Source organism: Gorilla gorilla, chromosome 7 (genome assembly GCF_029281585.2).
Source record: "Gorilla gorilla gorilla isolate KB3781 chromosome 7, NHGRI_mGorGor1-v2.1_pri, whole genome shotgun sequence".
Classification (NCBI taxonomy): domain Eukaryota; kingdom Metazoa; phylum Chordata; class Mammalia; order Primates; family Hominidae; genus Gorilla; species Gorilla gorilla.
Window position 1 is genome coordinate 798,008 of NC_073231.2, and position 18,639 is coordinate 816,646.

Here is an 18,639-nt window from a genome sequence, read left to right on the forward strand (position 1 = left end):
CTACACCGCTATCTGTATGAACATGGAAATACATACACCGCTATCTGTATGAACATGGAAATATCTACACTGCTATCTGTATGAACATGGAAATATCTACACCGCTATCTGTGTCAACATGGAAATATCTACACCGCCATCTGTATGAACATGGAAATATCTTCTCCGCCATCTGTATGAACATGGATATATCTACACAGCCATCTGGATGAACATGGAAATATCTACACCGCTATCTGTATGAACATGGAAATATCTACACCGCTATCTGCATGAACATGGAAATATCTACACAGCCATCTGGATGAACATGGAAATATCTACACCGCTATCTGTATGAACATGGAAATACATACACCGCTATCTGTATGAACATGGAAATATCTACACCGCTATCTGTATGAACATGGAAATATCTTCACCGCCATCTGTATGAACATGGATATATCTACACAGCATTCTGGATGAAAATGGAAATATCTACACCGCTATCTGTGTAAACATGCATACATTTTCACCGCTATCTGTATAAACATGGAAATATCTACACCGCTATCTTTATGAACATGGAAATATCTAAACCGCTAACTGTTTGAACAGGGGAATATATACACCGCTATCTGCATAAAAATGGAAATATCTACACCGCTATCTGGATGAGCATGGAAATACATACACCACTATCTGTATGAACATGGAAATATCTACACCGCTATCTGTATGAACATGGAAATATCTACACCGCTATCTGTATGAACATGGAAATATCTACACCGCCATCTGTATGAACATGGAAATATCTTCTCCGCCATCTGTATGAAAATGGATATATCTACACAGCCATCTGGATGAACATGGAAATATCTAAACCGCTATCTGTATGAACATGGAAATATCTAAACCGCTATCTGTATGTACATGGAAATATCTTCACCGCCATCTATATGAACATGGATATATCTACCCAGCCATCTGGATGAACATGGAAATATCTACACCGCTATCTGTATGAACATGGAAATATCTACACCGCTATCTGTATGAACATGGAAATATCTACACAGCCATCTGGATGAACATGGAAATATCTGCAACACTATCTGTATGAACATGGAAATATCTAGACCGCTATCTGTATGAACATGGATATATCTACACAGCCATCTGGATGAACATGGAAATATCTACACCGCTATCTGTGTAAACATGCATACATCTTCACCGCTATCTGTATAAACATGGAAATATCTACACCGCTATCTTCATGAACATGGAAATCTCTACACCGGTAACTGTTGGAACAGCAAAATATATACACCGCTATCTGCATGAAAATGGAAATATCTACACAGCTATCTACATATACATGGAAATATCTACACAGCTATCTCTTTACACATGGAAATAACTACACCGCTATCTGTATGAATATGGAAATATCTACACCGCTATGTGTATAAACATGGAAATATCTACACCGCTATCTGTATAAACATGGAAATAACTTCACCGCTTCCTGTATAAAGATGGAAATATCTACACCGCTATCTGTATGAACAAGGAAATATCTACATCGCTATCTGTTTGAACATGGAAATATCTACACCACTATCTGCATGAAAATGGAAATATCTACACAGCTATCTGCATATACATGGAAATATCTACACAGCTATCTCTTTACACATGGTAATAACTACACCGCTATCTCTATAAACATGGAAATATCTACACAGCCATCTGTATGAACATGGAAATATCTGCGCCGCCATCTGTATGAACATGTAAATATCTACACCGCCATCTGTATTAAGGAGGAGATATCTACACCGCTATCTGTATAAACATGGAAATATCTACACCGCTATCTGTATGAACATGGAAATATCTACACCGCTATCTGTATAAACATTTAAATATGTACACAGCTACCTGTATAAACATGGAAGTATCAGCACCGCTATCGGTATGAACAAGGCAATATCTACACGGCTATCTGTATGAACATGGAAATATCTACACCGCTATCTGTATGAACATGGAAATATCTTCACCGCCATCTGTATGAATATGGATATATCTACACAGCCATCTGGATGAACATGGAAATATCTACACCGCTATCTGCACGAACATGGAAATATCTACACCGCTATCCGTATGAACATGGAAATATCTACATCGCTATCTGTATGAACATGGAAATATCTTCTCCGCCATCTGTATGAACATGGAAATATCTTCTCTGCCATCTGTATGTTTGAACATGGATATATCTACACAGCCATCTGGATGAACATGGAAATATCTACACCGCTATCAGTATGAACATGGAAATATCTACACCGCCATCTGTATGAACATGGATATATCTACACAGCCATCTGTATAAACATGGAAATATCTACACCGCTATCTGTATGAACATGGAAATATCTACACTGCTATCTGTTTGAACATGGAAATATCTACACCGCTATCTGCATGAAAATGGAAATATCTACACAGCTATCTGCATATATATGGAAATATCTACACAGCTATCTCCTTACACTTGGAAATAACTACACCACTATCTCTATAAACATGGAAATATCTACACCGCCATCTGTATGAACATGGAAATATCTGCACCGCCATCTGTATGAACATATAAATGTCTACACAGCCATCTGTATTAAGAAGGAGATATCTACACCGCTATCTGTATAAAGATGGAAATATCTACACCGCTATCTGTATGAGCATGGAAATATCTACACCGCTATCTGTATAAATAGGGAAATATGTACACCGCTACCTGTATAAACATGGAAGTATCAGCACCGCTATTGGTATGAACATGGCAATATCTACACGGCTATCTGTATGAACATGGAAATATCTACACCGCTATCTGTATGAACATGGAAATATCTTCATCGCCATCTGTATGAACATGGATATATCTACACAGCCATCTGGATGAACATGGAAATATCTACACCGCTATCTGTATGAACATGGAAATATCTGCACCGCTATCTGCATGAACATGGAAATATCTACACAGCCATCTGGATGAACATGGAAATATCTACACCGCTATCTCTATGAACATGGAAGTACATAGACCGCTATCTGTATGAACATGGAAATATCTGCACCGCTATCTGTATGAACATGGAAATATCTACACCGCTATCTGTATGAACATGGAAATATCTTCACCGCCGTCTGTATGAACATGGATATATCTACACAGAATTCTGGATGAACATGGAAATATCTACACCGCTATCTGTGTAAACATGCATACATTTTCACCGCTATCTGTATAAACATGGAAATATCTACACCGCTATCTTTATGAACATGGAAATATCTAAACCGCTAACTGTTTGAACAGGGAAATATATTCACCGCTATCTGCATAAAAATGGAAATATCTACACCGCTATCTGTATAAACATGGAAATTCATACACCGCTATCTCTATGAACATGGAAATATCTACACCGCTATCTGTATGAACATGGAAATATCTACACCGCTATCTGTATGAACATGGAAATAACTTCTCCACCATCTGTATGAACATGGATATATCTACACAGCCATCTGGATGAACATGGAAATATCTACACGGCTATCTGTAAAACATGGAAATATTTACACCGCTATCTGTATGAACATGGAAATATCTTCTCCGCCATCTGTATGAAAATGGATATATCTACACAGCCATCTGGATGAACATGGAAATATCTAAACCGCTATCTGTATGAACATGGAAATATCTACACCGCCATCTGTATGAACATAGATATATCTACACAGCCATCTGTATAAACACGAAAATATGTACACCGCTACCTGTATAAACATGGAAGTATCAGCACCGCTATCGGTATGAACATGGCAATATCTACACAGCTATCCGTATGAACATGGAAATATCTACACCGCTATCTGTATGTACATGGAAATATCTTCACCGCCATCTATATGAACATGGATATATCTACCCAGCCATCTGGATGAACATGGAAATATCTACACCGCTATCTGTATGAACATGGAAATATCTACACCACTATCTGTATGAACATGGAAATATCTACACAGCCATCTGGATGAACATGGAAATATCTGCAACACTATCTGTATGAACATGGAAATATCTAGACCGCTATCTGTATGAACATGGATATATCTACACAGCCATCTGGATGAACATGGAAATATCTACACCGCTATCTGTGTAAACATGCATACATCTTCACCGCTATCTGTATGAACTTGGATATATCTACACAGCCATCTGGATGAACATGGAAATATCTACACCGCTATCTGTGTAAACATGCATACATCTTCACCGCTATCTGTATAAACATGGAAATACCTACACCGCTATCTTCATGAACATGGAAATCTCTACACCGGTAACTGTTGGAACAGCAAAATATATACACCGCTATCTGCATGAAAATGGAAATATCTACACAGCTATCTACATATACATGGAAATATCTACACAGCTATCTCTTTACACATGGAAATAACTACACCGCTATCTGTATGAATATGGAAATATCTACACTGCTATGTGTATAAACATGGAAATATCTACACCGCTATCTGTATAAACATGGAAATAACTTCACCGCTTCCTGTATAAAGATGGAAATATCAGCACCGCTATCGGAATGAACATGGAAATATCTAAACCGCCATCTGTATGAACATGGATATATCTACACAGCCATCTGTATGAACATGGAAATATCTACACCGCTATCTGTATGAACTTGGAAATGTCTACACCGCTTTCTGTATCAACATGGAAATATCTTCACCGCCATCTGAATGAACATGGATATGTCTACACAGCCATCTGGATGAACATGGAAATATCTACACCACTATCTGTATGAACATGGAAATATCAACACAGCTATCTGTGTAAACATGCACACATCTTCACCGCTATCTGTATAAACATGGAAATATCTACACCGCTATCTGTATGAACAAGGAAATATCTACATCGCTATCTGTTTGAACATGGAAATATCTACACCACTATCTGCATGAAAATGGAAATATCTACACAGCTATCTGCATATACATGGAAATATCTACACAGCTATCTCTTTACACATGGTAATAACTACACCGCTATCTCTATAAACATGGAAATATCTACACAGCCATCTGTATGAACATGGAAATATCTGCGCCGCCATCTGTATGAACATGTAAATATCTACACCGCCATCTGTATTAAGGAGGAGATATCTACACCGCTATCTGTATAAACATGGAAATATCTACACCGCTATCTGTATGAACATGGAAATGTCTACACCGCTATCTGTATAAACATTTAAATATGTACACAGCTACCTGTATAAACATGGAAGTATCAGCACCGCTATCGGTATGAACAAGGCAATATCTACACGGCTATCTGTATGAACATGGAAATATCTACACCGCTATCTGTATGAACATGGAAATATCTTCACCGCCATCTGTATGAATATGGATATATCTACACAGCCATCTGGATGAACATGGAAATATCTACACCGCTATCTGCACGAACATGGAAATATCTACACCGCTATCCGTATGAACATGGAAATATCTACATCGCTATCTGTATGAACATGGAAATATCTTCTCCGCCATCTGTATGAACATGGAAATATCTTCTCTGCCATCTGTATGTTTGAACATGGATATATCTACACAGCCATCTGGATGAACATGGAAATATCTACACCGCTATCAGTATGAACATGGAAATATCTACACCGCCATCTGTATGAACATGGATATATCTACACAGCCATCTGTATAAACATGGAAATATCTACACCGCTATCTGTATGAACATGGAAATATCTACACTGCTATCTGTTTGAACATGGAAATATCTACACCGCTATCTGCATGAAAATGGAAATATCTACACAGCTATCTGCATATATATGGAAATATCTACACAGCTATCTCCTTACACTTGGAAATAACTACACCACTATCTCTATAAACATGTAAATATCTACACCGCCATCTGTATGAACATGGAAATATCTGCACCGCCATCTGTATGAACATATAAATGTCTACACAGGCATCTATATTAAGAAGGAGATATCTACACCACTATCTGTATAAAGATGGAAATATCTACACCGCTATCTGTATGAGCATGGAAATATCTACACCGCTATCTGTATAAATAGGGAAATATGTACACCGCTACCTGTATAAACATGGAAGTATCAGCACCGCTATCGGTATGAACATGGCAATATCTACACGGCTATCTGTATGAACATGGAAATATCTACACCGCTATCTGTATGAACATGGAAATATCTTCATCGCCATCTGTATGAACATGGATATATCTACACAGCCATCTGGATGAACATGGAAATATCTACACCGCTATCTGTATGAACATGGAAATATCTGCACCGCTATCTGCATGAACATGGAAATATCTACACAGCCATCTGGATGAACATGGAAATATCTACACCGCTATCTGTATGAACATGGAAGTACATAGACCGCTATCTGTATGAACATGGAAATATCTGCACCGCTATCTGTATGAACATGGAAATATCTACACCGCTATCTGTATGAACATGGAAATATCTTCACCGCCGTCTGTATGAACATGGATATATCTACACAGAATTCTGGATGAACATGGAAATATCTACACCGCTATCTTTGTAAACATGCATACATTTTCACCGCTATCTGTATAAACATGGAAATATCTACACCGCTATCTTTATGAACATGGAAATATCTAAACCGCTAACTGTTTGAACAGGGAAATATATACACCGCTATCTGCATAAAAATGGAAATATCTACACCGCTATCTGTATAAACATGGAAATTCATACACCGCTATCTCTATGAACATGGAAATATCTACACCGCTATCTGTATGAACATGGAAATATCTACACCGCTATCTGTATGAACATGGAAATAACTTCTCCACCATCTGTATGAACATGGATATATCTACACAGCCATCCGGAAGAACATGGAAATATCTACACGGCTATCTGTAAAACATGGAAATATTTACACCGCTATCTGTATGAACATGGAAATATCTTCTCTGCCATCTGTATGTATGAACATGGATATATCTACACAGCCATCTGGATGAACATGGAAATATCTACACCGCTATCAGTATGAACATGGAAATATCTACACCGCCATCTGTATGAACATGGATATATCTACACAGCCATCTGTATAAACATGGAAATATCTACACCGCAATCTGTATGAACATGGAAATATCTACACTGCTATCTGTTTGAACATGGAAATATCTACACCGCTATCTGCATGAAAATGGAAATATCTACACAGCTATCTGCATATATATGGAAATATCTACACAGCTATCTCCTTACACTTGGAAATAACTACACCACTATCTCTATAAACATGGAAATATCTACACCGCCATTTGTATGAACATGGAAATATCTGCACCGCCCTCTGTATGAACATATAAATGTCTACACAGCCATCTGTATTAAGAAGGAGATATCTACACCGCTATCTGTATAAAGATGGAAATATCTACACCGCTATCTGTATGAACATGGAAATATCTACACCGCTATCTGTATAAACACGGAAATATGTACACCGCTACCTGTATAAACATGGAAGTATCAGCACCGCTATCGGTATGAACATGGCAATATCTACACGGCTATCTGTATGAACATGGAAATATCTACACCGCTATCTGTATGAACATGGAAATAGCTTCATCGCCATCTGTATGAACATGGATATATCTACACAGCCATCTGGATGAACATGGAAATATCTACACCGCTATCTGTATGAACATGGAAATATCTGCACCGCTATCTGCATGAACATGGAAATATCTACACAGCCATCTGGATGAACATGGAAATATCTACACCGCTATCTGTATGAACATGGAAGTACATAGACCGCTATCTGTATGAACATGGAAATATCTACACCGCTATCTGTATGAACATGGAAATATCTACACCGCTATCTGTATGAACATGGAAATATCTTCACCGCCGTCTGTATGAACATGGATATATCTACACAGCAAACTGGGTGAACATGGAAATATCTACACCGCTATCTGTGTAAACATGCATACATTTTCACCGCTATCTGTATAAACATGGAAATATCTACACCGCTATCTTTATGAACATGGAAATATCTAAACCGCTAACTGTTTGAACAGGGAAATATATACACTGCTATCTGCATAAAAATGGAAATATCTACACCGCTATCTGTATAAACATGGAAATACATACACCGCTATCTCTATGAACATGGAAATATCTACACCGCTATCTGTATGAACATGGAAATAACTACACCGCTATCTGTATGAACATGGAAATATCTACACCGCCATCTGTCTGAACATGGAAATATCTTCTCCGCCATCTGTATGAACATGGATATATCTACACAGCCAACTGGATGAACATGGAAATATCTGCACCGCTGTCTGTATGAACATGGAAATATCTACACCGCTATCTGTATGAACATGGATATATCTACACAGCCATCTGGATGAACATGAAAATATCTACACTGCTATCTGTGTAAACATGCATACATCTTCACCGCTATCTGTATAAACATGGAAATATCTACACCGCTATCTTTCTGAACATGGAAATATCTACACCTCTAACTCTTTGAACAGGGAAATATATACACCGCTATCTGCATGAAAATGGAAATATCTACACAGCTATCTGCATATACATGGAAATATCTACAAAGCTATCTCTTTACACATGGAAATAACTACACCGCTGTCTGTATGAACATGGAAATATCTACAACGCCATCTGTATGAAAATGGAAATATCTGAACCGCCATCTGTATGAACATATAAATATCTACACCGCCATCTGTATTAAAATGGAGATATCTACACCGCCATCTGTATAAACATGGAAAGATATACACCGCTATCTGTATAAACATGGAAATATCTACAACGCTATCTGTATAAACATGGAAATATCTTCACCGCTACCTGTAAAAACATGGAAATATCAGCACCGCTATCTGTATGAACATGGAAATATCTACACCGCTATCTGTACGAACATGGAAATATCTACACCGCTATCTGTATGAGCATGGAAATATCTACAACGCTATCTGTTTGAACAGGGAAATATATACACCGCTGTCTCCATGAAAATGGAAATTGCTAAACAGCTATCTGCATATACATGGAAATATCTACACAGGTATCTCTTTACACATGAAAATATCTACACCGCTATCTGCACGAACATGGAAATATCTACACCGCTATCTGTATGAACATGGAAATATCTACACCGCTATCTGTATGAACATGGAAATATCTACACCGCTATCTGTATGAACATGGGAATATCTTCTCCGCCATCTGTATGAACATGGAAATATCTTCTCTGCCATCTGTATGTTTGAACATGGATATATCTACACAGCCATCTGGATGAACATGGAAATATCTACACCACTATCAGTATGAACATGGAAATATCTACACCGCCATCTGTATGAACATGGATATATCTACACAGCCATCTGTATAAACATGGAAATATCTACACCGCTATCTGTATGAACATGGAAATATCTACACTGCTATCTGTTTGAACATGGAAATATCTACACCGCTATCTGCATGAAAATGGAAATATCTACACAGCTATCTGCATATATATGGAAATACCTACACAGCTATCTCCTTACACTTGGAAATAACTACACCACTATCTCTATAAACATGGAAATATCTACACCGCCATCTGTATGAATATGGAAATATCTGCACCGCCATCTGTATGAACATATAAATGTCTACACAGCCATCTGTATTAAGAAGGAGATATCTACACCGCTATCTGTATGAACATGGAAATATCTGCACCGCTATCTGCATGAACATGGAAATATCTACACAGCCATCTGGATGAACATGGAAATATCTACACCGCTATCTGTATGAACATGGAAGTACATAGACCGCTATCTGTATGAACATGGAAATATCTACACCACTATCTGTATGAACATGGAAATATCTACACCGCTATCTTTGTAAACATGCATACATTTTCACCGCTATCTGTATAAACATGGAAATATCTACACCGCTATCTTTATGAACATGGAAATATCTAAACCGCTAACTGTTTGAACAGGGAAATATATACACCGCTATCTGCATAAAAATGGAAATATCTACACCGCTATCTGTATAAACATGGAAATACATACACCGCTATCTCTATGAACATGGAAATATCTACACCGCTATCTGTATGAACATGGAAATATCTACACCGCTATCTGTATGAACATGGAAATAACTTCTCCGCCATCTGTATGAACATGGATATATCTACACAGCCATCTGGATGAACATGGAAATATCTACACCGCTATCTGTATGAACATGGAAATATTTACACCGCTATATGTATGAACATGGAAATATCTTCTCTGCCATCTGTATGTATGAACATGGATATATCTACACAACCATCTGGATGAACATGGAAATATCTACACCGCTATCAGTATGAACATGGAAATATCTACACCGCCATCTGTATGAACATGGATATATCTACACAGCCATCTGTATAAACATGGAAATATCTACACCGCTATCTGTATGAACATGGAAATATCTACACTGCTATCTGTTTGAACATGGAAATATCTACACCGCTATCTGCATGAAAATGGAAATATCTACACAGCTATCAGCATATATATGGAAATATCTACACATCTATCTCCTTACACTTGGAAATAACTACACCACTATCTCTATAAACATGGAAATATCTACACCGCCATTTGTATGAACATGGAAATATCTGCACCGCCATCTGTATGAACATATAAATGTCTACACAGCCATCTGTATTAAGAAGGAGATATCTACACCGCTATCTGTATAAAGATGGAAATATCTACACCGCTATCTGTATGAACATGGAAATATCTACACCGCTATCTGTATAAACACGGAAATATGTACACCGCTACCTGTATAAACATGGAAGTATCAGCACCGCTATCGGTATGAACATGGCAATATATACATGGCTATCTGTAAGAACATGGAAATATCTACACCGCTATCTGTATGAACATGGAAATATCTTCATCGCCATCTGTATGAACATGGATATATCTACACAGCCATCTGGATGAACATGGAAATATCTACACCGCTATCTGTATGAACATGGAAATATCTGCACCGCTATCTTCATGAATATGGAAATATCTAAACAGCCATCTGGATGAACATGGAAATATCTACACCGCTATCTGTATGAACATGGAAGTACATAGACCGCTATCTGTATGAACATGGAAATATCTACACCGCTATCTGTATGAACATGGAAATATCTTCACCGCCGTCTGTATGAACATGGATATATCTACACAGCATTCTGGATGAACATGGAAATATCTACACCGCTATCTGTGTAAACATGCATACATTTTCACCGCTATCTGTATAAACATGGAAATATCTACACCGCTATCTTTATGAACATGGAAATATCTAAACCGCTAACTGTTTGAACAGGGAAATATATACACTGCTATCTGCATAAAAATGGAAATATCTACACCGCTATCTGTATAAACATGGAAATACATACACCGCTATCTCTATGAACATGGAAATATCTACACCACTATCTGTATGAACATGGAAATATCTACACCGCTATCTGTATGAACATGGAAATATCTACACCGCCATCTGTCAGAACATGGAAATATCTTCTCCGCCATCTGTATGAACATGGATATATCTACACAGCCATCTGGATGAACATGGAAATATCTACACCGCTATCTGTATAAACACGGAAATATGTACACCGCTACCTGTATAAACATGGAAGTATCAGCACAGCTATCGGTATGAACATGGCAATATCTACACGGCTATCTGTATGAACATGGAAATATCTACACCGCTATCTGTATAAAGATGGAAATATCTACACCGCTATCTGTATAAACTTGTAAATATCTTCACTGCTATCTGTGTAAACATGGAAATATTGACACCGCTATCTCTATAAACATGGAAATATCTACATTGCTCTCTGTATAAACATGGAAATATCTGCACTGCTATCTGTAAAAACATGGAAATATCTACTCCGCTATCTCTATAAACACAGAAATATCTACCCCGCTATATCTATAAACATGGAAATATCCACACTGCCATCTGTATAAACATGGAACTATCTACACCGCTATCTGTAGAAGCATGGCAATATCTACTCCGCTATCTGTATAAACATGGAAATACCTACAACAATATCTCTATAAAGAAGGAAATATCTACACCGCCATCTCTGTATACATGGAAATATCTACACCGCTATCTGTTTGAACATTTAAATATATACACCGCTGTCTGTATAAACATGGAAATATCTACACCGCCATCTGCATGAACATGGAAATAACTACACAGCCATCTGTAAGAAGATGGAATTATCTACACCGCCATCTGTATCAACATGGAAATATATACACCGCCTTCTGTATCAACATGGAAATATCTTCACCGCCATCTGTATGAACCTGGAAATATGTGTACTGCCACCTGTATGAAAATGGAAAAATCTACACCGCTATCTGTATGAACATGGAAATATCTACACTGCTATCTGTATGAACATGGAAATATCTACACCGCTATCCATTTGAACATGGAAATATCTACCACGCTATCTGTATAAACATGGAAAAATCTACAATATTATCTCAATAAACATGGAAATAACTACACCGCTATCTGTATAAACATGGAAATATCTAGACCTTCATCTCTATAAACATGGAAATATCTAGACCTTCATCTCTATAAACATGGAAATATCTACACTGCCATCTGTATAAGCATGGAAATATCTACACGGCCTTCTGTACTAACATGGAAATATCTACACCGCCATCTGTATAAAGATGGAAATATCTACAGCGCTATCTGTATAAACATGGAAATATCTACACCGCTATCTGTATAAACATGAAAATATTTACACCGCTTTCTGCATAAACATGGAAATATCTACACCGCGATCTGTATAAACATGGAAATATCTACACCATTATCTGTATAAACATGGAAGTATCCACACCGCTATCTCTATAAACATGTAAATAAGTACACTGCTATCTCTGTAAACATGGAAATATCTAGATCGCCATCTCTATAAACATGGAAATATCTACAACGCCATCTGTATGAACATGGAAATATCTACACCGCCAACCATATAAAGATGGAGATATCTACACTGCTATCTGTATAAACATGGAAAAATCTTCACCACTATCTGTATAAACATGGAAATGTCTACACGGCCATCTCTATAAACATGGATATATCTACAATTCTATCTGTGTAAACATGGAAATGTCTACGCCGCTATCTGGGTAAACATGGAAATACCTACTCCGCTATCTGTATAAACACAGAAATATCTACACTGCTATCTGTATAAACATGGAAATATATACACCGTTATCTGTATAAACTTGGAAATAACTACACTGCTATGTCTATAAACATGGAAATATCTGCACCGCTATCTGTATAAACATGGAAATATCTACATTGCTATCTGTAAAACAGGGAAATATCTACACCGCTATCTCTATAAACATCTAAATATCTACAGTGCCCTCTGTATAAACATGGAAATATCTACACCGCTATCTGCAAAAACATGGAAATATCTACGCCGCTATCTGTATAAACATGGAAATATGTACACCGCTATATCTATAAACATGGAATTATCTACACTGCCATCTGTATAAACATGGAAATATCAACACCGCTATCTGTATAAACATGGAAATATCTACACTGCTATCTGTATAAACATGGAAATTCCTTCACAGCTATCTGTATAAACACGGAAATATCTACACCGCCATCTCTTTAAACATGGAAATATCTACACCGCAATCGGTATAAATGTGGAAATATCTACACCACTATCTCTATAAACATGGAAATATCTACACCGCCATCTGTATGAACACGGAAATATCTACACCGCTATCTGTATAAACATGCAAATATCTACACCACTAACTCTATAAACATGGAAATATCTACACCACTAAATCTATAAACATGGAAATATCTACACTGTCATCTGTATAAACATGGAAATAGCTACAGCGCCATCAGTATGAACATGGAAATATCTACACCACCATCGGTATGAACATGGGAATATCTACACAGCCATCTGTATGAACATGGAAATATCTACAGCGTCATCTGTATGAACATGGAAATATCTACACAGCCATCTGTATGAACACTGAAATATCTTCACGCCATCTGTATGAACATGGAAATATCTACACCGCCATCTGTATGAACATGGAAATATCTACACCGACATCTGTATGACTATGGAAATATCTACACCGCTATCTGTATGAACATGAAATATCTACACCGCTATCTGTATGAACACGAAAATATCTACACCACTCTCTGTATTAACATGGAAATATCTACACTTATCTGTGAAACAGGGAAATATGTACAACGCTATCTCTAAAAAGATGGAAATATCTACACCACTATCTCTATAATCATGGAAATATCTACACTGCCATCTCTATAAATATTGAAATACATAGACTGCCATCTTATGAACTTGGAAATATCTACACCGCCATGTGTATAAAGGTGGAAATATCTACACCGCTATCTGTATGAACATGGAAATATCTACACAGCCATCTATATAAAGATGGAATTATCTACACCGCTATCTGTATGGACATGGAAATATCAACCCCACTATCTGTATAAACATGGAAATATCTACTCTGCTATCTGAATAAACATGGAAATATCTACACCGCAATCTCTATAAACATGGAAATAACTACAGTGCTATGTGTATAAACATGGAAATATCTAGACCTCCATCTTTATAAATATGGAAATATCTACACTGCATTCTCTATAAACATGGATATACCTAAACCGCCATCTGTATGAACATGGAATTATCTACACCGCCATCTCTATAAAGATGGAAACATCTACACCGACATCTGTATAAACATGGAAATATCTACACCTCTATCTGTGTAATGATGGAAATATCTACACCGCTATCTGAATAAACATGTAAATATCTACATCGCCATCTTCATAAACATGGAAATATCTACACCGCAATCTCTATAAACATGGAAATATCTACACCAATATCTGTGTGAACATGGAAATATCTACACTGCCAACCGTATGAAGATGGAAATATCTACACCGCTCACTGTATGAACATGGAAATATCTACACCGCTATCTGTATGAACATGGAAATATCTACACCGCTATCTCTATAAACATGGCAATATCTACAACGATATCTGTATAAACATGGAAATATCTACCCCGCTATCAGTATAAACATGGAAATATCTACACCGCTATCTCTATAAACATGGGAATGTCTACAGCACCCTCTGTATTAGCATGGAAATATCTACACCGCCACCTGTATAAAGATGGAAATATCTACAGCGCTATCTGTATAAACATGGAAATATCTACACCGCTATCTGAATAAACATGGAAATATCTACAGTGCTATCTGTACAAACATGGAAATACCTACACCGCTCTCTGCATAATCATGGAAATATCTACAGTGCTATCTGTATAAACATGGAAATATCTACACCGCTATCTGTATGAAGATGGTAATATCTACACCGCTATCTGTATAAACATGGAAATATCTACAACGCTACTTCTATGACTTGGAAATATCTAAACACCTCTCTGTATAAACAAGGAAATATCTACAACGCCATCTCTATTAACATGGAAATGTCTACACCGCCATCTGCATAAATATGGAAATATCTACACCGCTATCTGTAAGAACATGTTAATATGTACATCCCTATCTGTATAAAAATGGAAATATCTACATCGCTATCTCTATAACATGGAAATGTCTACACCGCTATCTGTATAAAGAAGGAAATATCTACACCGCCATCTGTATAAACAAGGAAATATCTACACCGCTATGTGTATGAATATGAAAGTATCTACAGCGCCATCGGTATAAAATTGCAAGTATCTAAACCGCTATCTCTATAAAGATGGAAATATCTACACTGCCATCTGTATGAACATGGAAATATGTACACCGCCATCTGTATGAACATGGAAATATCTACACCACTATCTCTATAAACATGGAAATATCTACACCGCTATCTGTTTAAACAAGGAAATATCTACAACGCCATGTCTAAAAATATGGAAATATCTACACTGCCACCTCTATAAACAGGGAAATATCTAAACCATCATCCGTATGAGCATGGAAATATCTACACCGCGATCTCTCTAAAGATGCAAATATCTACACCGCCGTCTGTATAAACATGGGAATACCTACACTGCTATTTGTAAAAACATGGAAATATCTACACTGCTTTCTGTATGAACATGGAAATATTTACACCGCTATCTGTATGAACAATGAAATATCTACACCGCTATCTGTATGAACATGGATTTATCTACACAGCCATCTGGATGAACATGGAAATATCTACACCGCTATCTGTGTAAACATGCATACAACTTCACCGCTATCTGTATAAACATGTAAATATCTACACCGCTATCTTTATGAACATGGAAATATCTACACCGCTAACTGTTTGAACAGGGAAATATATACACCGCTATCTGCATAAAAATGGAAATACCTACACAGCTATCTGCATATACATGGAAATATCTACACAGCTATCTCTTTACACATGGAAATAACTACACCGCTATCTGTATGAACATGGAAATATCTACACCGATATCTGTATGAACATGGAAACAACTGCACCGCCATCTGAATGAACATATAAATATCTACACCGCCATCTGTATTAAGATGGAGATATCTACACCGCTATCTGTATAAACATGGAAATATCTACACCGCTATCTGTTTGAACAAGGAAATATCTACACCGCTATCTGTATGAAGATGGAAATATCTTCACAGCCATCTGTATGAACATGGATATATCTACACAGCCATCTGGATGAACATGGAAATATCTACACCGCTATCTGTATGAACATGGAAATACCTACACCGCTATCTGTGTAAACATGCATACATCTTCACCGCTATCTTTATAAACATGGAAATATCTACACTGCTATCTGTATGAACATGGAAATATCTACACCGCCATCTGTATTAAGATGGAGATAACTACACCGCTATCTGTAGAAACTTGGAAATATCTACACCGCTATCTGTATAAACATGGAAATATCTACACCACTATCTGTATAAACATGGAAATATCAGCACCGCTATCTGTATGAACATGGAAATATCTACACCGCTATCTGCATGAAAATGGAAATATCTACACAGTTATCTGCATATACATGGAAATATCTATACAGCTATCTCTTTACACATGGAAATAAGTACACCGCTATCTCTATAAACATGGAAATATCTACACCGCCATCTGTATGAACATGGAAATATCTGCACCGCCATCTGTATGAACATATAAATATCTACACCGCCATCTGTATTAAGATGGAGATATCTACACCGCTATGTGTATAAACATGGAAATACCTACACCGCTATCTGTATAAACACGGAAATATCTACACCGCTATCTGTGTAAACATGGAAATATCTACACCGCTATCTGCATAAACATGGAAATATCTACAGTGCTATCTGTATAAACATGGAAATATCTACACCGCTATCTGTATGAAGATGGTAATATCTACACCGCTATATGTATAAACATGGAAATATCTACAACGCTACCTCTATGACTAGGAAATATCTAAACACCTCTCTGTATAAACAAGGAAATATCTACAACGCCATCTCTATAAACATGGAAATGTCTACACCGCCATCTGCATAAATTTGGAAATATCTACACCGCTATCAGTAAAAACATGTTAATATGTACATCCCTATCTGTATAAACATGGAAATATCTACATCGCTATCTCTATAACATGTAAATGTCTACAACGCTATCTGTATAAAGAAGGAAATATCTACACCGCCATCTGTATAAACATGGAAATATCTACACCGCTATGTGTATGAATATGAAAGTATCTACAGTGCCATCGGTATAAAATTGCAAGTATCTAAACTGCTATCTCAATAAAGATGGAAATATCTACACTGCCATCTGTATGAACATGGAAATATGTACACCGCCATCTGTATGAACATGGAAATGTCTACACCACTATCTCTGTAAACATGAAAATATCTACACCGCTATCTGTTTAAACAAGGAAATATCTACAACGCCATGTCTATAAATATGGAAATATCTACACTGCCACCTCTATAAACAGGGAAATATCTAAACCATCATCCGTATGAGCATGGAAATATCTACACCGCGATCTCTCTAAAGATGCAAATATCTACACCG